Below are 25,724 nucleotides of genomic sequence, written 5' to 3'. Positions count from 1 at the left end.
GGTCAGCAATTGAATCTATCGTGTGCCTGAGAGAAGCTGCAGCCTATGGTCACCCTGAGTAACGGTTCCCCCAGGATTCCAAAGAATTCATGAAACCCATCTCGCCCTATCTGAACCTAACGGCGTGCGTGTAACATATAAAGGTGAAGGGGGGATAGGAGGGTGACGAGAGGATATGAGGGTGACGGGGGAAGAGAGTAACGGGGAAGAGAGTAACGGGGGATATGAGGTTGATGGGGGGGATATGGGGGTGACGGGGGAAGAGAGTAACGGGGATATGAGGGTGACGGGGGAAGAGAGTATCGGGGGATATGAGGGTGACGGGGTGTATAAACGTGACGGGGGGATATGAGGGTGACGGGGGAAGAGAGTAACAGGGGATATGAGGGTGACGGAGTGTATAAACGTGACGGGGGGGATATGAGGGTGACGGCGCAAGAGAGTAACGGGGGGATATGAGGGTGACGGGGGGTATAAACGTGACGGGGAAATATGAGGGTGATGGGGGGTTATGAAGGTGACGGGGGGATATGAGGGCGACGGGGGGAGAGAGTAACGGGGATATGAGGGTGACGGGGGGGATATGAGGGTGATGGGGGAATATGAGGGTGATGGGGGAATATGAGGGTGACGGGGGAATATGAGGGTGACAGGGGGAATATGAGGGTGACGGGGGAATATGAGGGTGACGGGGGAATATGAGGGTGACAGGGGGATATGAGGGTGACAGGGGGGTGAGGGTGATGGGGGAATATGAGGGTGACATGAGGGTGATGGGGGAATATGAGGGTGACGGGGGGAATATGAGGGTGACGGGGGGAATATGAGGGTGACGGGGGGGGGATATGAGGGTGACGGGGGGAATATGAGGGTGACGGGGGGGGGGATATGAAGGTGACGGGGGGGGGATATGAGGGTGACGGGGGGGATATGAGGGTGACCGGGGTGGGGGTATTAGGGTGACGGGGGATATGGTTGATGGAATTTATGGCAGAGATGAAATTGTCATCTTGGGGTCTGGCGTTTTGCACTTTTGGGGTCACAGTTGTCAGTAGCCCTGTACCGGCATTTCTGAGGTGTTGTTGCAGCGATGATGAGGGGAAGGTGTCTGACATTTCTGGGGAGCTGCAGACGTTGGGAGTAGCAGTTTTCCCCTTTCCTTGTCACGTTACGGGTGTTCTTCTCTTGCAGCCTCTCAGTCACACGTGGACGCACAGGCCGCGCCCACCCCGCGCCCGGTCACACACCGCGGACCGCTCACCAAACAACTCGTCTCCTCTAGTCACCAGCGAAGGACGTCTGACCACGTGACAGCCCAGAGGGCGGGAAACGACGGGAGCCAATCAGCTTGCGCCAGAGTGGGCGGAGCCGCTGTGACGTGAAGCGTCAGATGGGAAGTGTGTGAGTTGTGTACAGCATGGCCGCCAAGGTACGTGCCCGGAGCCGGGAGCAGCAGACCGTGGGCAGCCGAGGCCGAGGCGGGGGGACGGCGAGAGCACAGGAGGAGGGCAGCGGCCGCTGGAGGACGCACTGTGTGACCTTAGGGCCTAGGAGGCCGCGGTTATACCGGTGACCTAGGGCCTGTCCTTGTATGAGGGGTCAGAGTGTACTTGACAGGTGATACCTGGTGCTGACTGGTGTCCTCCGGGGACCGGCGGTACTCCCATTATATACAGCAGACTGGTGTCCTCCGGGGACCGGCGGTACTCCCATTATATACAGCAGACTGGCGGTACTCCCACTATACACAGCTGACTGGTGTCCTCCGAGGACCGGCGGTACTCCCATTATATACAGCAGACTGGCGGTACTCCCACTATACACAGCTGACTGGTGTCCTCCGAGGACCGGCGGTACTCCCATTATATACAGCAGACTGGTGTCCTCCGAGGACCGGCGGTACTCCCATTATATACAGCAGACTGGCGGTACTCCCACTATACACAGCTGACTGGTGTCCTCCGAGGACCGGCGGTACTCCCATTATATACAGCTGACTGGTGTCCTCCGGGAACTGGCGGTACTCCCATTATATACAGCTGACTGGTGTCCTCCGGGAACTGGCGGTACTCCCATTATATACAGCTGACTGGTGTCCTCCGGGAACTGGCGGTACTCCCATTATATACAGCTGACTGGTGTCCTCCGGGAACTGGCGGTACTCCCATTATATACAGCTGACTGGTGTCCTCCGGGAACTGGCGGTACTCCCATTATATACAGCTGACTGGTGTCCTCCGGGGACTGGCGGTACTCCCATTATATACAGCTGACTGGTGTCCTCCGGGAACTGGCGGTACTCCCATTATATACAGCTGACTGGTGTCCTCCGGGAACTGGCGGTACTCCCATTATATACAGCTGACTGGTGTCCTCCGGGAACTGGCGGTACTCCCATTATATACAGCTGACTGGTGTCCTCCGGGGACTGGCGGTACTCCCATTATATACAGCTGACTGGTGTCCTCCGAGGACCGGCGGTACTCCCATTATATACAGCTGACTGGTGTCCTCCGGGGACCGGCGGTACTCCCATTATATACAGCTGACTGGTGTCCTCCGGGGACCGGCGGTACTCCCATTATATACAGCTGACTGGTGTCCTCCGGGGACCGGCGGTACTCCCATTATATACAGCTGACTGGTGTCCTCCGGGGACCGGCGGTACTCCCATTATATACAGCTGACTGGTGTCCTCCGGGGACCGGCGGTACTCCCATTATATACAGCTGACTGGTGTCCTCCGGGGACCGGCGGTACTCCCATTATATACAGCTGACTGGTGTCCTCCGGGGACCGGCGGTACTCCCATTATATACAGCTGACTGGTGTCCTCCGGGGACCGGCGGTACTCCCATTATATACAGCTGACTGGTGTCCTCCGGGGACCGGCGGTACTCCCATTATATACAGCTGACTGGTGTCCTCCGGGGACTGGCGGTACTCCCATTATATACAGCTGACTGGTGTCCTCCGGGGACTGGCGGTACTCCCATTATATACAGCTGACTGGTGTCCTCCGGGAACTGGCGGTACTCCCATTATATACAGCTGACTGGTGTCCTCCGGGAACTGGCGGTACTCCCATTATATACAGCTGACTGGTGTCCTCCGGGGACTGGCGGTACTCCCATTATATACAGCTGACTGGTGTCCTCCGGGGACTGGCGGTACTCCCATTATATACAGCTGACTGGTGTCCTCCGGGGACTGGCGGTACTCCCATTATATACAGCTGACTGGTGTCCTCTGGGGACTGGCGGTACTCCCATTATATACAGCTGACTGGTGTCCTCCGGGAACTGGCGGTACTCCCATTATATACAGCTGACTGGTGTCCTCCGGGAACTGGCGGTACTCCCATTATATACAGCTGACTGGTGTCCTCCGGGAACTGGCGGTACTCCCATTATATACAGCTGACTGGTGTCCTCCGGGAACTGGCGGTACTCCCATTATATACAGCTGACTGGTGTCCTCCGGGAACTGGCGGTACTCCCATTATATACAGCTGACTGGTGTCCTCCGGGGACTGGCGGTACTCCCATTATATACAGCTGACTGGTGTCCTCCGGGGACTGGCGGTACTCCCATTATATACAGCTGACTGGTGTCCTCCGGGGACCGGCGGTACTCCCATTATATACAGCTGACTGGTGTCCTCCGGGGACCGGCGGTACTCCCATTATATACAGCTGACTGGTGTCCTCCGGGGACCGGCGGTACTCCCATTATATACAGCTGACTGGTGTCCTCCGGGGACCGGCGGTACTCCCATTATATACAGCTGACTGGTGTCCTCCGGGGACCGGCGGTACTCCCATTATATACAGCTGACTGGTGTCCTCCGGGGACCGGCGGTACTCCCATTATATACAGCTGACTGGTGTCCTCCGGGGACTGGCGGTACTCCCATTATATACAGCTGACTGGTGTCCTCCGGGGACTGGCGGTACTCCCATTATATACAGCTGACTGGTATCCTCCGGGGACTGGCGGTACTCCCATTATATACAGCTGACTGGTGTCCTCCGGGGACTGGCGGTACTCCCATTATATACAGCTGACTGGTGTCCTCCGGGGACTGGCGGTACTCCCATTATATACAGCTGACTGGTGTCCTCCGGGGACTGGCGGTACTCCCATTATATACAGCTGACTGGTGTCCTCCGGGGACTGGCGGTACTCCCATTATATACAGCTGACTGGTGTCCTCCGGGGACTGGCTTTGCTCCCATTATATACAGCTGACTGGCGGTACGCCCACTATATACAGCTGACTGGTGTCCTCCGGGGACTGGCGGTACTCCCATTATATACAGCTGACTGGTGTCCTCCGGGGACTGGCTTTGCTCCCATTATATACAGCTGACTGGCGGTACGCCCACTATATGCAGCTGACTGGTGTCCTCCGGGGACCGGCGGTACTCCCACTATATGCAGCTGACTGGTGTCCTCCGGGGACCGGCGGTACTCCCACTATATGCAGCTGACTGGTGTCCTCCGGGGACCGGCGGTACTCCCACTATATGCAGCTGACTGGTGTCCTCCGGGGACCGGCGGTACTCCCACTATACACATAAAAGGGGGTACTCCTAGAGTTTATTGAAATATTGGTTTAGGGGCAGCTGGTACTCCCATTGATAGGGGTTCTCGGAGTTTATAACATCATCTTCAGCTTTATTTACAAAGTTCAGTTTACATAGAAGGGCGGTACTCCCTGCTGCCTTATTGAATCCTGTCCTCCAGGAAAAGGTGGCACTCTCATTGAGAGCAGCTCACGACGCCGGTGTTCGTCTTGTAAGATCCAACTGAAAGCTTTCCATTTCGTCTCTAATGCACTGTACATGGCTTTCCATGGAAGGGTGGTACTCCCAGCAGTCGTTGAATCTTGTCCTCCAGGAACAGGTGGTACTCCATTACAAGGAGCTCCAAGAATGGTGGTGACATTGCTTAGTTTACTAATATGTGGCTGCATGTCTCCTTCGATAGATGGGTGGTACTCCTCGCTGTGAGCATGGAGCCGCTGGGCTCTGACACTGAGGCCATCTGTATCATAGCCCAGCAGTTTCATGCTCACAGCTGGGAGTCCCATCTACGGAAACAGACACTCAGGCTGTATGACCCACAGTCGGCCTATAGTATGGCTGAGAAAATGTGACCACTAGAAGCACATGGACCACAATGTGTCCACCATACTGCGATCTCTACATACAGGTGGGCCAGGATTTTAATAATAATAATAATATAATAATCTTTATTTATATAGCGCCAACATATTCCGCAGCGCTTAACAATTCACAGGTTCATGTACAACAGTCATAAGTAACATAGCTAAAGATAATACAATAATTACAGCAAAAATAATGACGACCCTGCTCCTAAGAGCTTACAATCTACAATGAGGTGGGGGTGACACAAAGTACAATGGCTTATTTACAAGGATGGTCCAGCCATCTTGAGGGGATGAGGGATAGATAAAGGCTGCATGAGCTCATCACCAGCCAGTATCTGTAGTGCTTTTTAGTTCGGTGGAGACTTATGTTTGGAGAAATAAGGAATGGGCTATGAGAATATAAAAGGACTTTGATTAGGGAACGTGATAGGCCACCCTAAACAGATGTGTTTTTAGGGAGCGCCTAAAACTGTGTAAGTTGTGGTTCATCCTAATTTCTTGGGGTAGAGCATCCCAAAGAATAGGTGCAGCTCGGGAGAAGTCTTGAAGCCGGGAGTGGGAGGTACGGATTAGTGCGGATGTTAGTCGAAAGTCGCTTGCAGAGCGTAGAAAACGGGTAGGCCGATAGAGATGAGGGAAGAGATGTAGGGGGGTGCCACACTGTGGAGAGCTTTGTGGGTGAGAACAAGCAATTTAAATCGGATCCTATAATTCATGGGCAGCCAGTGCAATGACTGGCACAGAGCGGAGGAGTCTGAGTAACGATTAGCCAGATAGATGACCCTGGCTGCAGCATTAAGGATGGACTGGAGGGGGGAAAGTCAAGTGAGGGGGAGGCCAATTAAGAGAGAGTTACAGTAGTCAAGGCGGGAGTGGATCAGGGCAACAGTGAGGGTTTTTGTTGTTTCCAAGGTGAGAAAGGGGCGGATTCTAGAGATGTTCTTCAGGTGCAAGCGACAAGAGCGGGCAAGAGATTGTATGTGGAGGGTGAAGGAGAGATTGGTGTCAAACACAACGCGCCTGCTTGCTCGGCATTATTGTGGTGCCACACACTGAGAGAGAGATGTCAGATTTAGAGAGGTAATTCAGTACCCCCCTCCCCCCTCCCCATCTGTCCAGCACTAACCTTAGCAGGGGGTCATCAGTATCAGGTCATTGGGGTCCAACAACTTGTCCCCCACGCTAAACGGCCGGCCGGAAGTAAACGGTGACCAGAGCCGGAACAGCACAGCGCCATCCTGTATAATGGCCGTTCTCTGTACTGCAGCTCAGCTTTCGTTCACGTCAGTAGAGGCTGTGTGGCTCAGCTGATCAGTGGTGTCGCCCCCCACAACGAGTCCTTAGGTTACGGTCACATATCTGTGAGGCTGGCGGGTCATGGTCATGAGGTCCGAGGCTGGTCCGTGCATTCTGACAATGAAACAGGGATCCTAATAGGTCATCAATATTGGAAGTCCTGGACAGCCCATTTAAATTAATGGGGTAAAAAAATAAATCCCCAAAAGCTACAAATTCCAACCACAGCAATATAATATATTGCCCATGTCCATGCATCCTTGGGCGCTCGTAGTCCGCTGGGAGTCAATATTGTAACACCCAAATTCTATTTCATTCTGTATAAATCATTAAAGGGCTTGTCCACTTTTTGGGCACCATTAAAAATGTTGCACCGTTTGACATTTAGTTCACCCTTCTTCAGATTTTCTCGTACAAGTGCTTTTTGTGGTTTTCACGGATATCACTCGTACCTATGATAGTCTACGGGGCTGTACACAGCTGAATTTTTCTTTTTTTTTTTATTTCCTCTAATCGAGAGGTGCGTGGAAAATATCGGAGACATGTCCAATTTTATCCAAGTCTGTGTCCGTGAAAACGTCAGACTGCACTCGGTTGACATCCAAGTTCAGTTTGATTGATCACAGACTGTTAGAAATGAGAAGGCGGAGAATCTTTTTTTTTTTTTTTTCTCGCACAAGAACAACTGATCAAAGGCCTGGTCGGTCTGTTTTTCTCGTACGTGGAAAATACTGATGACTGAATTAGCCCTTACAGACTTTGTTTTCGTGCAACTTTGATGTGGTCTGTCGTCACAAATCAGCTGAGAGAAGCTCAGAAAAAGACAGATAAGAGGAGTTACAGACTCTCCAATCAGAGTGAGCTCACTGATAGATTCTCACATAACTCATTCTGCAATGCCGAGACCGCAGAGTGCAAATGGTGCAATGTTTTTATTGAAGCCAACTTGCAATAATGATTTTTAGCCCTGAGTACATTTTAAGTAAAAATATTCCCAAAGGAGGACTAGTCCTTTTTAAAGGGGCTGTGGAGCAACTCTGCATCGGGGGGTGAGGTGCTGCTGATGTGGAGCTTGCCTTGTAGGTATTGTGCAAGTCTTATTAGAATAGGATGTATTAGTGATATCTGATGCGAGAGGGGCCGTATATCCCTCTTTAAGAAGTAATATGCTGTTTTGTTTCCATATTATGGCAGCATTGCTTCCTGTGAGGGTCTCATGGAGATGTTATACCGGTGGGGTCTGTGCACCGTGTTACTATGAATGGGAGTATAGATCTAGATCTGATGTCAGGTGTCGCTCCTGCAGTATATAGTCCTCGGGAGGTCAGGGGTCTCTTGCCCCCGGGCTGGTGTGTGGCTTCTGACTTTGACACTCAGCAGATGGGCTGCATCCCTGGGTCTATGGGCCGATTATATCAGAACTTCTGCTGTGATTGCGGCGAGATCCCGGCTCTGCTCTGTGTCCACTGAAGGTTAATGTCATTTGCCCGTCTGGGTTGGTTTTATTTTTTCTGTTTTTTGTTTGTTTCTAGCAGGTTACCTGAGCGTTCAGTACCTGACGCTGATCCGATGTGACAGCGGACGGCATAATCAAATGAGGGTAGAGGTCACGGGTATTTCCTGTAGGACCTGAACAGATACAATGTGTGTGGGGGGGGGAAGCTGCTAAATTGTTTTTAATCATAAGCAACATTGTAACAACTGGAAATCAAGTTACTGATTCTGGGAAAGTGAGAGCTGCGGTTATGTCAGCCCCGTAGGGACACCGGCATGGAAAATACAAGACTCTGTTTTATCCATTTATTTTTATGTTTCATTCGAAGAGTTACTACTTTATCAATGGAGTCATAACAAATGAATCTTCGGTTCCGGTTTTACTACACTGCACAGTAGGGTCAACTCTTTTCACTCCGATTTGAACGCATCTAGTTGTGGATTTCATGGCAGCTACACTGTGAATTTTACGCTTTGGGCTCGTCGTACTGCAACGCGCTGCAGATTTTCTGCCACTCTAAACCGGCTGCATATTTGCCCTGCTTGCTCCACATATCATTCTCTTGTTGCACCGCGTTATGCCTGGTGTCAGCAAAGCTCGGAATTGGTGCCTTTTGGGTTCCCACGATTACGTCTCGGGCCCAATGTGGCGGTAGCTAACTACCTAGAGGCTGTAATGAATGGTGCCTTGAGCATCTAAGGGGTTAAACAGTGAACACCGCACCAATCTCAACTTCCCAGTGATAAATGCGCACTACACGCGCCCTTTGTTTCGCTCATACGCCCATGGTTTTTCTCAGATACTAAACTTCAATAGTGACATGTCACTTTTCCACCAGAAAACCACGGCGCATAACTGTATTGAAGCAATTCCCAAGCTAATGCTGATCACGTTACTGTTAATTTGCATCTTTTGCAGATTTTCTGCATCTATATTCTGGAGCAGATTCCAGTAAAATTCATCTTGCGGCTAGTCAATCCTTCGTGAAGAATTGATTGTGGATTACATGCTTTGCAATGCTAGGAGTGAAATCTGTTAGTTTTTCTGCAATTTTATGTTTTATCCTGTTCCTGTGATTTTCTGTTAGAGGCAAGGATGGGATGCTTTTTTTTTCTCTTTTAAGCAAAATCCCATAAATGTCGATGTAAATATAAGGGTGTAATTCTCCACATTGCGTCGCTCTCCACATCGCGTCGCTCTCCACATCCTAGTCCGAGGATCATGATTCTATCCTCGCATGAGTAATAGGCCATCTGACTGCTCCCTAACTGGATAATGCAATATTGGGGTTTTCACCTTTCCTTGGATCAACAAGAGTAGAGCAGGAGTCCACTCTTTGAAATTGAGGTTCACGTCTCCCTCTTCCTCCTCCAATCTTGTATCCATATTCCCCTGGTAACAAGGGTATGCTCAATCGGAATTTTTCGATGTGGAATCTTTGAACTGAAAATCCAACATTCAAAAACACCCGATGTTTTTTTACTTTTTTTTTGTGTGGTTTTTGATTCATTTTTAATTATAACATAAGATGTATCAATATTCAAGTGTTTTTTTTTTTTTTATGTTTTTCCATTGCAAAAGCCTTGCACGAAAAATGCACGTCCTGCAACGATATACTTTGGGAAAAGCAGTGAAGAATTGAGATGACGCTTTTTTAACACTCTGTTCTTAAACGTGACTTGATCACCTTTAGGTGCACTTCTTCTCATTCTACATGTGACAGGTTGGGTAAAAGTGGAGGACAAATGGAAGAAAGTGTGAGACTGCAGGGTCAGACTACAGAGTTTGTTTGTCGTCTGTTACCATGGTGACCAACATATAAAACAATGACCCATGTTTTTTTTTTTGGGGTTTGTTTTCTAAAACTTGTCCTACAAAAAAAAAAAAAAAAAAAGTTATATCTCTTAGGAGGGGAGGGAAAAAACGAAAACTTGTCGCCCCATCTGGAAGGGGTGTCTGGAAGGCTGTTAAAAGCAGTATTGTCCATGTAATGTATGGACATGTTGTCGTCATCCACAGCAGGGCGTTCTCTCCGGAGACCCTCTTCTCTCTGGCTTGTAGTTCAAGGCCCTAAATTGGGGGGGGGGTCTGCACTTACAATGGGGTTCTGATGATGATTGATGCCATTCCCAAAGCTGAGTCACTTGCAATGTTTTTGTTTTGGGAGTCCCCCCCGTGACTCGCCGGTCATCTCCATGGCTGAGGCTTCTGCCGGCTAATGGTCTGTCTATAAGTCCCTGTTATCTGCTATCATGTTTCATTGTGCAATAATGCACGCGGTCCCTGACCTGCCGTGCATAAAATCACATGCCATGTGCATGCTAGGCTTTATTTTGTTACCTGCTCCGCGTCATGTTTGCTCAGGATCGCAGGCACGTGGCTGAGATTAGTAAATGATTTCAAGGTGCAGAGAGCAGGAACAGTGAGGTTATTCCGGGGTCTAAAGAGCCCTCTTTAATGCCGCTTTATATATATATATATATATTATAGTACAGACCAAAAGTTTGGACACACCTCATTTAAAGATTTTTCTGTATTTTCATGACTATGAAAATTGTACATTCACACTGAAGGCATCAAAACTATGAATTAACACATGTGGAATTATATACTTAACAAAAAAGTGTGAAACAACTGAAAATATGTTTTATATTCTAGGTTCTTCAAAGTAGCCACCTTTTGCTTTGATGACTGCTTTGCACACTCTTGGCATTCTCTTGATGAGCTTCAAGAGGTAGTCACCGGAAATGGTTTTCACTTAACAGGTGTGCCCTGTCAGGTTTAATAAGTGGGATTTCTTGCCTTATAAATGGGGTTGGGACCATCAGTTGTGTTGTGCAGAAGTCTGGTGGATACACAGCTGATAGTCCTACTGAATAGACTGTTAGAATTTGTATTATGGCAAGAAAAAAGCAGCTAAGTAAAGAAAAACGAGTGGCCATCATTAATTTAAGAAATGAAGGTCAGTCAGTCTGAAAAATTGGGCAAACTTTGAATGTGTCCCCAAGTGCAGTTGCAAAAACCATCAAGCGCTACAAAGAAACTGGCTCATATGAGGACCGCCCCAGGAAAGGAAGACCAAGAGTCACCTCTGCTTCTGAGGATAAGTTTATCCGAGTCACCAGCCTCAGAAATCGCAGGTTAACAGCAGCTCAGATTAGAGACCAGGTCAATGGCACACAGAGTTCTAGCAGCAGACACGTCTCTACAACAACTGTTAAGAGGAGACTTTGTGCAGCAGGCCTTCATGGTAAAATAGCTGCTAGGAAACCACTGCTAAGGACAGGCAACAAGCAGAAGAGACTTGTTTGGGCTAAAGAACACAAGGAATGGACATTAGACCAGTGGAAATCTGTGCTTTGGTCTGATGAGTCCAAATTTGAGATCTTTGGTTCCAACCACCGTGTCTTTGTGCGACGCAGAAAAGGTGAGTGGATGGACTCTACATGCCTGGTTCCCACCGTGAAGCATGGAGGAGGAGGTGTGATGGTGTGGGGGTGCTTTGCTGGTGACACTGTTGGGGATTTATTCAAAATTGAAGGCATACTGAACCAGCATGGCTACCACAGCATCTTGCAGCGGCATTCTATTCCATCCGGTTTGCGTTTAGTTGGACCATCATTTATTTTTCAACATGACAATGATCCCAAGCACACCTTCAGGCTGTGTAAGGCTATTTGACCAAGAAGGAGAGTGATGGGGTGCTACGCCAGATGACCTGGCCTCCACAGTCACCAGACCTGAACCCAATCGAGATGGTTTGGGGTGAGCTGGACCGCAGAGTGAAGGCAAAAGGGCCAACAAGTGCTAAGCATCTCTGGGAACTCCTTCAAGATTGTTGGAAGACCATTTCCGGTGACTACCTCTTGAAGCTCATCAAGAGTGCCAAGAGTGTGCAAAGCAGTCATCAAAGCAAAAGGTGGCTACTTTGAAGAACCTAGAATATAAGACGTATTTTCAGTTGTTTCACACTTTTTTGTTAAGTATATAATTCCACATGTGTTAATTCATAGTTTTGATGCCTTCAGTGTGAATGTACAATTTTCAAAGTCATGAAAATACATAAAAATCTTTAAATGAGAAGGTGTGTCCAAACTTTTGGTCTGTACTGTATGTATATATGTGTGTGTATATATATATATATATATATATATATATATATATATATATATATATAATATTTTTTTATAAGCAAATAATAAAGAATACATAAAACAAAAGTGCAAGAAGAAGAACGGACAAAGGTTGTCAGATATATTGTATTTAAAAGGGTTGTCTACTTTTGTAGTTCATTGATGTGATAACTTGCCCTCCACCCCAAATTCTAGAAAATACAAGGTGTCCTGCGGCTGGGTGGGGGGGCCTTCACGGATCGGCTGTCTAATATAGTACTAGCAATGCAGATTGTATGTCGTACGTGGTGTCCCCAAGTATCGAGTTGGCTCAGGAGCTGTTTTACAGCGGTCACATCCATGGTATCGCCCAAAATGTTGAATTAATTAACCTGAGATTTTCAGAATGAAGGGAGCCATACAACTGACTTGGCGCAGAGCCCCCCCTTTACAGGTTCTTACTAGTGTTGAGCGAGTATGTTCTTTGCCGAGTATGCTCGGGCCGAGCTCCAAGTATTTATAGCTGCTCTTTGATATGTTTGAATCGTTCCCGTGTGCATGATTTGCAACTGTTTGACAGCTTTATTACATGTGAGGAATGTGTAAGAAATAGACATTCCTCACATGCAATAAAGCTGTCAAACAGTTGCAAATCATGCACACGGGAGTGATTTAACCTTATCACCGAGCAGCTGTAAATACTCGGAGCTCGGCCCGAGCATACTCAGCGAAAGGGTTAATAGAACATACTCGCTCAACACTGGTTGGCTTGTAGAGAAAATTTGAAGACCAGCAGGAAACTAATGATGGTGCCATAAATTCTTACGGACAGTGGGGACTCTAGACTTCTGATCTCCCCCCCCCCCCCCCCCACCACCTATCATAAAATCACATATCCTGGCAATATGCCATAATTTTATAAGATGAGAATATCCCTTTAACCTCAGGATGACATCCGCCACACCTAAGCTGATCCCAAAGATTCAGGCAATACCTCTGAGTGCTGCGATCGGAGTTGGCAATCGTGGAGTATAGCTGGTGTATTTGGTACTGCGGTAGTGATGTGTGCATTTGATTATTATTTCGCCATTTGTTCCATGGCGCTTTACATGTAAAAACGGGCGTGTATAATAAAAAACAAGTAGAATAATACAAGTGACCGACTGGTACAGGAGTTGAGAACCCTGCCTGCAAGGGCTCACCGTCTACAAGGGATGGGTGAGGATACAGTAGGTGAGGGTAGAGCTGGTCGTGCAGCGGTATGGTGGAGCGAGGGTTGCTGCAGGTTGTAGGCTTGTCAGAAGAGGTCTTCAGGTTCCTTTTGAAGGTTTCCATGGTAGAAGAGAGTCTGATATGTTGGGGTAGAGAGTTCCAGAGAAGGGGGGGATGCACGGGAGAAATCTTGTATGCGATTGTGGAAAGAGGAGATAAGAGGGGAGTAGAGAAGGAGATCTTGTGAGGATCGGAGGATGCGTGCAGGTATGTACTGGGAGACTAGGTCACAGATATATGGAGGAGACAGGTTGTGGATGGCTTTGTACGCCAAGGTTAGGGTTTTGAACTGAAGTCTCTGGGCAATGCGGAGCCAGTGAAGGGATTGACAGAGGAAGAGTCCGGGGAATAGCGGGGGGGGACAGGTGGATTAGTCGGGCATCAGAGTTTAGGATAGATTGGAAGGGAGGCCACAGAGCAGTAGGTTGCAGTAGTCGAGGCGGCTGATGAGAATGTGGACTAGTGTTTTTGCAGATTCTTGATTTAACTCTTTTCTGACGTGAGGCGTAATAATATGCCCCTGTGCCCTGTATTATTACGTCTCATCAATCGCGCCTGCACAGAAGCTGTGCGGGCGCGATCGCCGCCAGGTGTCAACTGACAGCTGTCACTCGGCACTCAGTGCCAGGAGCGGTCCCCGCACCGTTTCCGGCACTTCAACCCCCCCTAATTGTTGCAATCGCATCATTTAATGAGTGAGCAGATGGACAAAAGCCCCTCTGCTCTTGGATCTGAGACCCCACAACGTCATTGCAGGGTCCCGATCGTTGCCATCGTGACCCGATGTTGTCATGACAACATCCGGGTCACCAGGCACTAGCAAGCTAGTTTGATCATGCACAGTGCATGATCAAACATGCTTTCTTGCAGTGCAGCGCTGCCAGCCCGCATAGCATAGGGATGCTCCTGCATCCCCATGCTATACAAGCGATCGATCAGCCTACAAAAAATGAAAGTCCCATAGTAAGACAAAGTAAAAGTGTGGGGGGGGACTAAGCAAAAAATGATGCTTTATCATACCGCCAATCAAAAAGACTAATGTAAATAATAATGGTACCTCTGAAAACGTCATCTTGTCCAACAAAAACCAAGCCGCTATACAGCTCCATTAGTAGAAAAATAAGTTATAGCTCTCAGAATAAAGTGATGCAAAAATTTTTTTTTCTATAAAATAGTTTTTATTGTGTAAAAGCGCCAAAACATAAAAAAAATATGAATGTAGTATCGCTGTTTTTTGTTTATTTTGCCTCACAAAAATCGGAACAGAAAGCGATCAAAAAATGTCACATGCCTGAAAATTGTTCCAATAAAAACAACTTATCCCGCAAAAAACTAGCCGTCACATGACTGTCGGCCGAAATCTGGAAAAATGATAGCTCTCAAAATATAACGATGCAAGAACTAGTGTTTGCAACAAAAAAAAGTGTCTTTTAGTGTGTGACCTCTGCCAAATAGCGATGAGCGAGCATGCTCGTGACACCCGCAGACCATTCCATCAAAGTCTGCGTTCCAAAATGTCACGCCTTCCCTTCCGAGTCCTGACATACGCCCAAACAGTAGTTTTCTCCCACATATGGAGGTATCGGCATACTCAGGAGAAATTACTCAAGAACTTTTGGGGTCCAATTTCTCCTGTTACCCTTGTGAAAAAAAAAAAAAAAAAAATTAAGGCTAAAAGATGATTTTTGTGGAATAAAAAAGTGATTTTTTTTTATTTTTGTATTTTCATGGCTCTACATTATAAACTTTCGTGAAACACTTGGGGGTTCAAAGTGCTCACCACACATCTAGATAATTTCCCTGAGGGGTCTAATTTCCAAAATGGTGTTACTTGGGGGTTTCCACTGTTTAGGCACATCGGGGGCTCCCCAAACGAGACATGGCGTCCGCTAATTATGCCAGCAAATTTTACATTCAAAAAGTCAAATGGCGCTCCTTCCCTTCCGAACCCTTCCGAGCCCAAATAGTATCCCCCCCCCACACACACACACACACACATATGGGGTATCTGTGTGCTCAGGAGAAATTGTACAACAAATTTTGGGGTAAATTTTTTTTTTCCTGTTACCCTTGCGGGAAAAAAAAAAAAAAAAAAAATTGGGTCTAAAATAAAATTATTGTGAAAAAAAGTTAAATCTTCATTTTTTCCTTTCACATTCCATTAATTACTGTGAAGCATCTGAAGGGTTAATAGACTTATTGAATGTGGTTTTGAGTACCTTGAGGGGTGTAGTTTTTAGAATGGTGTCACTTTTGGGTATTTTCTGTCACATAGACCCCTCAAAGGGACTTCAAATGTGGTGATGTTCCTTTAAAAAAAAAAAAAAAAAAAAATTTTGTAAATTTTGTTCGAAAATTAGAGATCGCTGGTTAACTTTTAACCCTTACAACTTCCTAAAATTCTGCTGATGTAAAGTAGACATGTGGGAAATGTTAATAAATAACTATTGTGTGACATATCTCTCTGATTTAAGGGCAGTAAAATTCAAAGTTTGAAAACTGCAAAATGTTCTAAATTTTTCACATTTCCGATTTTTTTTTTACAAATAAATAGAAGACATATGAAATAAATTTTACCACTATCGTGAAGTACAATATGTCTCGAATAAACAGTCACCGAATCAGTGGGATTCGTTGAAGCGTTCCAGAGTTATTGCCTCAAAGTGACAGTGGTCAGAAATGTAAAAATTGGCCCGGTCATTAACTTGCAAACCACCTTCGGGGGGGGTAAAGGGGTTGAGAAATGTGCGGATCCGGGGGATATTTGAGTTCAATTTGGCAGAAAGTGGAAAGTGCTTGGATCTGAGGTTTGAATGAGAGATCAGAGTCAAGCGTTAACCACCTGAGGCAGCGAGAGTGGGCAGCCATTGACTTTAACCGATAGTTCTGTTTGGGGGGCTGAATGAGATGGAGGAAAGATGATGAATTCAGTTTTGTCCATGTTAAGTTTTAGAAATCTATCAGAGAAGGATGAAATAGCAGACAGACATTGTGGGATTCTGGTTAGTAGGGAGGAGATATCGGGTCCAGATAGGTAGATCTGTGTGTCATCACCATAGAGGTGATAATGAAAGCCATGAGACTATATGAGCTGTCCCAGGCCGAAGGTGTAGATGAAGAAGAGGAGGGGTCCTAGAACTGAACCTTGGGGGACACCGACAGATAGGGGGTGAGATGAGGAGGTGGTGTGTGAGTGGGAGACACTGAATGTCCGGTCTGTTAGGTATGAGGAGATCCAAGATAGGATGAAGTCTGTGATGCCGAGAGATGAGTCTGTAGTAAGAAGGAATGGTCCACTGCAGGGCTGTGGAGTCGGTGCTCATTTTGGCGGAGTCGGTATAAAATGGACCGACTCCGACTCCTAAAATATTTAATAAATTGGGTGCAGTAGATCAATGCAGAATGTGCTGAATATTTTTTCATAGGAATTTGGGAAAGTTATGAAATGTCCTATAAATGGCTGTTCTATTCCTGATCTAAGGTTACATTCACACACAGCGTTTTTTGAGGATACGTTTTTCAGCTGCAAAAGCAGATCAGCTTTTTTTAAAAAAAACGCATCACCTGAAAGGTTTTTGAGCTCATAGATAATGTTTTCAATAGCAAAAGCAGATTAGAAAAACGCCGAACAAATTGACATGCTCATTCTTTGTGAAAGAGATTAGCGGAGGCGCTCCCATGGATAATGATAGAGACTCCACTGTAAGGTTAGTGGAAACGTTCCAATAGGCTCGCAGGTGACTGCTCAAAAGCGCATAGGTTCAAGATATAAAAATTTATTTGGAATTAAAAGCCACTCAAGGGATGAGTGGTTGACATATAATGGTACAACGCGTTTCTGCTCTCAAGGAGCCTTCATCAGGTGCATGTTGAGCTATACAATATACAAGCTTTAAATACCCTGTTTGTATAGTAAGGGGTGCGGCTCTCTCCCCATGCATTGGGCTGAACTTCATTATATCAAACAGCCGACACCTTCCCACCCGCACACAGGCTGCAAGAACACTCCATCCCAACCACACAAAAAAGGAGAAAAAAAAAGCCCGCCAGTATCCAAAAAATGACCCGCATACACATGAAATACATAATTAATTGAAAGGATACTGTAGCTGTCATCTGTCTATCACTCTGTCTATCCCTCCCTGTATCTATCTATCCGTTCACCTATCCTTTCATTTATCCCTCCAGCTATCCATCCATATGGCTATCTATCATCTGTCTATCCATATATTTATCCATCCATCCATCCCTGTATCTATCTATCTCTCCATCTATCCATCCCTCTATTTACCTATCCATCCCTCTATTAATCTATTTATTCCTCCATCTATCCCACTCTCTATCTATCCATCCATCCCTCAATCTATCTAGCCCTCTGACTTTATCTATTTAAATATAAGCAATATATGTGGGAGTCGGAGTAAGGGAAATTGAGGAGTCTGAGTCGCAGGTTTGGCTTACCGACTCCACAGCCCTGGTCCACTGTGTAGAAGGCAGATGACAGGTCCAGGAGGAGGACAGAGTAGTGTCACTTGGATTTAGCAGTTAGGTCAGTGGTGACTTTAGTCAGGTCAGTTTCAGTGGAGTGATGCGGTCAGGAGCCAGGTTGTAGGCAGTCAGAGAGGGAGTAGGAGGAGAGGTGGTGGGACAGTTCAGGATGGACAATGCTGTTCCAGTAGTTTTGAGGTATGGCGGAGAAGTTATATTGGGGCGATAGCTAGACACAGAGGATGGGTCAAGAGAGGGCTGTTTGAGGATGGGTGTGATCGAGGCATGTTTAAAGCATGAGGGGAAGACACCAGTTGTTAGTGACAGGTTGAAGAGATAAGTTAGGATTGGGATGAAGACTGGTGAGGTTTGGGATGAGTTGGGATGGGATTCGGTCAAGTGCACAGATAAGTGATCTGGAGCGTGGAAAGGAAAGTTGATCTTCCGTAAGGGTATGTGCACACGATGCAGAAATGCTCAGGATTTTTTCCTGAGCGTTTCTGCATCTCTCTGGCAGGAAAAAACGCATGCGGATTGTACATGCGGTTTCCTGCCAGGGACATGCGGAAATGAAGCGGTCTTCACTTTCATTTCCGCATGCGGGTTGACAAGCGCTTCCCAAGCGATTTTAGCATCACTTGGAAAGTGCTTGTCAACTTCACACTATATAAATCCATGCAGCCGGCATGGATTTATATAGTGTGTGATGTCAAAAAATAAAAAATAAATCTATACTTTACCCTCTGATGGCCCCCAGTGTCCTGCTTCATCGGTCCCGGCTGCCGGCAGTGAAGACTGTAGGACCTTCCGGACGTCAGCGTCACGTGACCCGTCACATGACTCTGACGTCAGCGAAGGTCCTTCATTCAACCGCGAAGTGCGCGGGAAGCCGGCAGGACGCAGCGCAGGCCGTCAGAAGGTGAGAATATATATATTTTTTATTTTATTCTTTTTTTTTTAATGGTACCTGGGTCTGGATGAGAGTCCTCTCATCCACACCCGGGTACCATCCGCACATTAGACCGCATGAAAAGCGCATCAACATATACAGTGATGCGGATTCCATGCGGTCTAATGCAAGTCAATGGCGGCAAAAGAGCAGCGTTTCCGCAAAATTAATTGACATGCTGCGGATTTTTGACCGCAGCGTTTACGCTGCGGAAAAATCCGCATCATGGGCACAGCACATGCGGATTTCCATTGGGGAACATTGCTGCCCTTCTACCATGCGTTTTTCATGCGTTTCCGCGGCGTTTACGCAACTGCAAAAACGCCGCGGAAACGCATGAAAAACGCATCGTGTGAACTCAGCCTAATGGTGGAGAAGCTGGTTTTGGAGGGGGAGGGCTGAGTATTTATAAGGAGGGGCTGTGTAGACTGTAGACCAAAGCTTTCTCTGTTAGCCTCATTCTTCAAGCAGAAAATTGATAAGGCTATGTGCCCACGATGCAGAAATGCTCAGGATTTTTTCCTGAGCGTTTCTGCATCTCCCTGGCAGAAAAAAACGCATGCGGATTGTACATGCATTTTTCCTGCCAGGAACATGGGGATGTGAAGCGTTTTTCACATTCATTTCCGCATGCGGGTTCACAAGCGCTTGCCAAGCGATTTTAGCATCACTTGGAAAGTGCTTGACAACTTGGTCACACTATATAAATCCATGCAATCGGCATGGATTTATATAGTGTGACCGTAAAAGAATGGTAAAAAATAAATCTATACTTTCCTTCCAATGACCCCCGGAGTCTTCATTCGCTCCGTCCTGGCTTGCTGGCAGCTTGCGATACACTACACTGAAGGACCTGCTGTCACATGACTGACGTCAGCGCAGGTCCTTCAGTCCACCGCGAGCTGCCGGCAAGCAAAGACAAGCGCAGCAGGGCCATCAGAAGGTAAGTATAATATTTATTTTTTATTTTATTCTTTTTTTTTTACAGGTACTATGGTACCTGGGTCTGGAGGAGAGTCTCCTGTCCTCCACACCCGGGTACCATCTGCACATTGAAACGCATGGAATCCGCATGCAGTGATGCAGATTCCATGCGCTCCAATGCAAGTCAATGGCAGCAAAAATGCAGCGCTTCCGCAAAATAATTGGTAGTTCTGCGTTTTTTCCCGCAATGATAACCCGCAACGGAAATTTCCGCAGCATGTGCACAGCACATGCGGATTATCATTGGGGAACATGGCAGGCCTTCTACCATGCATTTTTTAAGCGTTTCTGCAGCGTTTTTGCCGCTGCAGAAACGCTTAAAAAACGCATCGTTGGCACACAGCCAAAGTCTTCAGCTGAGGTAAGAGGAGATGGAGCAGGTGCTGGGGGATGGAGGAGAGAATTGAAAGTGTTGAATAGCTGTTTAGAGTTGTAGGACAGCAAGCATATGAGGGATGAGAAGTAGTTTTTTTTTGCTGCAGTGAGTGTTTACTTGAAATTGGTGAGGGATTTTGACTGTGATGAAGTGCTTGTTTGTGTGGGATCTTTTCCATCTCTGCTAAGCAACCCTGGAAGCCTGCCTTATTTCTTTAGTCAGGCTGGTGTGCCAGGGTTGCCTGTTGAATGTGCGAACTTTGCTATGTGTGAGGTGGGGTGACCAATTCAAGAGCTTCAGCTGTTCTGGTGTTATATAAAGCGGCAGCAGCATCTGCACAGTGTAAGGAACCGGAACCTATGTGATTATCTCAACTAATAACTACTAAAATATCAAAATATTTTTCCCCCAAAAAATTGCAGAATGTATTTTTTTTTTTTTCACAAAAATTAAAAAAATTGAATAAAAAGAGATCAGAAGATCAGAAGGTCTTAGACCCCAAAATGACACCAATAAAAACTACTGCAAACAGTGATGTAAAGTCGTCGATTTGAAAAGTAAAAAAAAAAAAAAAAAAAAAGTTCTGGCTTCCGGAATTTAGCAATTAAAGCAAAAGTTATAATATTGCAGTTTTATTTTATATTTTTTAGTATCTAAAAAAAAAACAAAAAAAAAAAACATGAATTTGAGATCGATGTAACAGACAGTAAAAACAAAACTTCCAAAAAAGTATTCTTTTTTTCCTTATTATATGGTAAAATGAATGGTACCGTTCGAAACTACAACTTGAAAATACAAAAATAAAAAGTCTTTTTATGAAGGAACAAAACCGAAAGCACTTGTGGTAACTTGCCGACCAGACTCATCCGGCCTCTCTCTTCACCGTCCGCAAACGCCGGGAACACCAACGGATCATGACAGCGTGTCCACCGCACACTATTTCTTTTAAGATTTCTTCAAACATTTTTGAAGATTGTTCCTGTCTTAGCTCATTCACAAAAGTATGGAGGAATTTATACTTCTTTTCACTTATAGATCCGCGCTTCATTTTCTGTCCCTTATTGCTTTATCTGTATTGAATGTCCCAGTAGAGAGATTATAATTCCGCAGGAGAAAAAAATAAATAAAACCTCAAGACAAGATTGTAGCATCTTTTTCTTAAAATGCTTCTTTAAAATACATTCTGCATCTTTATCCTTTCCCGATGGCTCCTGAGAAGCAATTTTACTCCCAGTTCTCTGTCCATTAGCTTTATGAGGAATGAAACACTTACACCCCCCACCTGCCGCACCGCCAGCGCCTCCGGATATCACATTGATCCAGATTTAAGGCTTCTTTTGAGATTTTCCAATTCTCTTGAATTTCAAGTGTTCTGTGTCACGCTCCCTCTCCCCGACACCCGAGGAGTCTCTCAATGGTTTGGTAATTGAAACTCTTTATGTCTAGGGGTAAGTGGCTTCCACAAACGGATTACCGTGCAAACTTTCCCAATATTTCTCCACCTGGTGGTTTCTCTTTAACAGATTTATTACTTAAAGGCTTCTTATTTTAAGCATTTAAGTTGAGCAGAGGAATTTGCAAGATCAGATGGAAGTTTTTTTGTTTGTTTTTTTTGCCCCTGAAGTGACCGCACACTTAAGAATAATATATTCTTGTAAGATTAGTGTGTCCCATATAAATGAACAGTCTCTTCCCCGTTAGCATGTAAGTCCTGTAAGGCCGAGTATTGCATGTTCAACAGACAGAAAATAAGTAAAAAAAAAAAAAACACAGATGGAGCCCTTATTGCCCACTTCCCTGTTGGCCTAGTATGGAGTGTTGAATGCCCACTTCTCAGACAGTTTAGGCATGGAGGGGTGAATACCTTCTTTTATGGCACTCTAGGTACGGCGGGGCGACTGCCCCCCCACCTTCCCCTGGCGGCCTAGGCACGGCGGGGCGACTGCCCTCTTACCTTACCATGTATTCTGGCTGATTTCAAACCCTTATCGAACTCAAGTAGGTCAACGTTCATGGACCGTCTAAAACTTTGGGCAAGAACAATTGTTCCCACACAGCAGCATACAGTCGGCAGCACATGCCTACTTTACGCCATGTGATGTGCTGCTGATATCGATGATTTTCATGCCTGTATAAATGATTTTATCATCTGAAGAACAAGCATTTTGCTCATTAGTTGAGTTTCGGGCAGCATTTTTACATCAACTGGTATCCGAGAATCAGTGCTGGCCATTTTTCAGCTGTACTAAATGGTCTTTACAATCCAAAAGGGACGCGGGAAGGAGCCGGTAGGCGAGAGTCCAAGCTGTTAATATGCAATATGGCAGCAGGAGAGTTTTTGTGGTTGTAGGCGTTTTCTTTTTGTAGATGCAGAGTTTCAGGCTTCTTTCAAACATTTTGATTATTGGAAGAGAATCTCGATGTGTTGTCCCAGAGTATGGGGGGGATACACGACAGATTATGTGGGGAGATTGGAGAGGACAGGAGGGTTTTTTGTGTCATTGTCAGTAGTTTGAATCTGATTCTGCAATTGGTTATTGACATGGGAAACAAAAATTGACAACTTTGATTGTCGTATAAGGAGTCGGGAAGGAATTTTTTTGTACAAGGGGTCAATAGCATCTGCTGCTTCTGGATTTTGCCATCTTTTGGATCAACAAGTTCTATTTTCGGTTGACCTTGATGGATTTGTCATCTTTCAACCTTTAAAACTAAGCATGTGAATCTCCGCTCCATTCAAGACTGGGCTTTGCAGTCCTAGGTTCCAGGGCCCCTTTCTTAGATTGGTGCGGGACCCCCAACTATCATTAAGTTATCCCTTTGCCAAGGGATTAGGGGGTAATTTACACTCTGGATTTTGTTGCTTCCATTCTCGCGATCCCTAACGATCATACATTTATCACCTGTCCGACCCCCAGAAGTCCTGGTTATTCACTTATTATACGAGGTGTGCAGATTTTCGGGAATGGATTGTCTAAGTATTATTTTTCCTATCTCGGGTATTTGTTTGTTCAGTTATATATCATTTTTTTTTTTTTTTTTTTTATGGCGGCTTTCTGCACTTCCGGTTACATTTACACTTAAAGTAATTTCTGAAAGTAGGTGAAAAATAAATGTTTTTGCATAGGAACGCAGGATAATGTCACTTTGAGTGATTTTTGATTTTTCAAGCCTGCTCGAAACAATTTTCCAGGCGAGCCGCAGACTCGACAACGTCAGCTTCTCAGAATGGATTTTCTGCACATTTCCGCGGCGGCTGCCGTTCCTTTTTCGATTGTTAACATCTCAAACTGAATGATTGCAGTGGAAGGGAATTTGTGTAAGGTATCTGTAATCATAGGGGAGAGCATTAAAACTGTTTCCTCTCAATAGTTGTAAATATAATTGACGTATGTTACCGCAGCGGCGACTGAAGAGCTCATTAATCGGTCATTTACTTTGCCTATCAACCTGCTCTTTTCTTGCCGCTAACATTTCGGATATACTTTTTTTTGTTAAAGAGCAAATAATTTTATTTCTGAACTGCTGACATTCTCAATATTTTATTTTTTTTTGCTTTCTTGTGACACGTTGGTGCTGGTACCGCATCAGATTACATCTGTCAGCCCCTCCCTGAAGCAAGATTAAGGCTACCATGTCGCTTAAAATCAAATCCGGTGCCAATTTTATAACCAAAATTTCACAATAAGCAACTTTTAAGAAATCAGAGTCTCCAGGGAACCACCGTAAAGACGGACAGACGCGCAGTAGACCTTTTTATTTTATTTTTTTATGGCGTGTTTTCACCACGGGGATAACTTCCAAACTTGAGAGAACTTCCGGCTTTCATTCCGAAGACATCAATTCTAGGTTTTGCCTTCACTTTCTGACCGGTAAAGGATCCTCAGCGCTGGTTATCCTGTGCTGTAGTTGACTGGTGCACCGCTGTGCAGGGGGCACGACGCTAAACCTGCTCTGCAGGGGGTTCAATCTCCGCATTGGCACTGGTCTTGGTAGTCCGACCATAGCAAAATCTTTAACTGATCCTAACCATGTAGAAATCGTTTTATTGGCTTGTGCTGATTAACCAGGTATACATATAATACTACGTTGCTCATGGACGTGTTTTGCACCATAAATCTTGACACATGCACATGTCTTTTTCCCTTTTCCAGGTAGCATTGACCAAGCGAGCTGATCCAGCTGAGCTGAGAACTATATTTGTCAAGGTAAGGGCTTTTTTTTTTTTTTTTTTTTTGTGGACCATAAAATGCTCTTGATTGAAGGGGTATTCCATGCACAAAAAAAAAAAACTATTTGGCTGTGCCTTTTGAGTCCCCAAAAACTCTTAACTTTTATTTTTGTATTTTTTCCTGTTCACTTTAGCCCCTGTAATTAACATCTTGAAATTCATGCCAGCTCTCCCTCTGTAACTAAATTTCGCAATACATAGAGCTGTATTTCTCCCACACACTTCACCTACAAAGCACCATCCTGAGACTACTGTACAGTCTCAAGATGGACAGTTTCTCTTTATAACTTTCCTCCTGTTTCACCTAGTGTGTGCTATCCTGAGACTCCTGTAGTCAGTAATGTTTCAGGTGCTGAGTCATGTAGTTGATTCATTTATTATAGTATAATCTAGCTCTCGGGAAGACCCAGCACCATCCCCTCTTGCCAAAGTCAGAAACTGATAAGATTACTTGTTCTGTGAGGAGCCAGCAATGTCCTCTCCCTCCCTGTGCACATCTCCAGTCACTGTAAGTTTGACGATGATTACAGGCCCCACCCCTCAATGACCTCACCATTTAGAGCTGCTGGCTGAGCCAATCAAAATAGGCAGGAAATCTCTGTAGTCTGTGCTTGGAACGGACTGTAGCGGGAAGTAAAGAAGTCGGGTCCCATCAAAACATGCGACAGCTCAGGAACAGAACAGAATTTTAACATCAAGTTAATTATGAAGTTTCTTCATTTCTCATAGGCTTTACACTACTTTAATAATCTGTATCCAGAAAAACCCCTTTTAAGTTTTTTTTGTTGTTTTTTTTTGCCTTGTTTTTTATAGTATGCCAGCGTGGAAAAAGATGGAGACCGTTTTATGTCACCAGTTGACTTCGTTAGACGTTACCTGAACTTCACGGGAGATGGAGAACCAAATCCCAAAACAGTCCAGCTCCTGGCGGGGGTGGTGGATCAGACCAAAGACGGGTGAGTCCATGTATATTCAATTTTATTGTTTCTATTTAATATTGATATGCTAGAGGGTTTTGTAAGGTGCAGACCCCCTTTTTTATTTTCCTTGTCCTGTATTCATTTCAAATAAAAAGATTAAGCCGCTTTGCTGTAGATCTTGACTTGAAAACTCAAATTTTTTTTTTTACCTTTGCAGACATAGTAAGATTGCAGGATAAGGCTGCGTGCCCACAATGCGGATTTAATGCATTTCCGCCTCGAAAACGCATTAAAAACGCATGTTAAGTTGTCTGCCATGTTTCCCAATGATAATCTGCATCCACAGCACCACCATTAATTTTGTAGAGTTGCGGCAAAATCGCCACCATTGACTTGTATTGAACCGCATAACATCCGCATGACTA

The 25,724-nt window shown here is 45.7% G+C and overlaps 1 long non-coding RNA gene across 1 annotated transcript; it reads left to right on the top strand.

The window, feature by feature from the left end:
* Positions 1-1,307: 1,307 nt before the first annotated feature.
* LOC141252093 (uncharacterized) lies at positions 1,308-25,332 on the top strand. The gene is made up of 3 exons (XR_012313557.1): positions 1,308-1,429; positions 24,303-24,356; positions 25,193-25,332. It is a non-coding gene; the product is annotated as an uncharacterized lncRNA (long non-coding RNA).
* Positions 25,333-25,724: the final 392 nt, after the last annotated feature.

Source organism: Phyllobates terribilis, unplaced genomic scaffold (genome assembly GCF_046119375.1).
Source record: "Phyllobates terribilis strain yellow unplaced genomic scaffold, ASM4611937v1 Scaffold_8170__1_contigs__length_32287, whole genome shotgun sequence".
NCBI classification, from domain to species: domain Eukaryota; kingdom Metazoa; phylum Chordata; class Amphibia; order Anura; family Dendrobatidae; genus Phyllobates; species Phyllobates terribilis.
The sequence above is the reverse complement of the archived record's forward strand: the minus strand, read 5'-3'. Positions and strand labels throughout refer to the sequence as shown.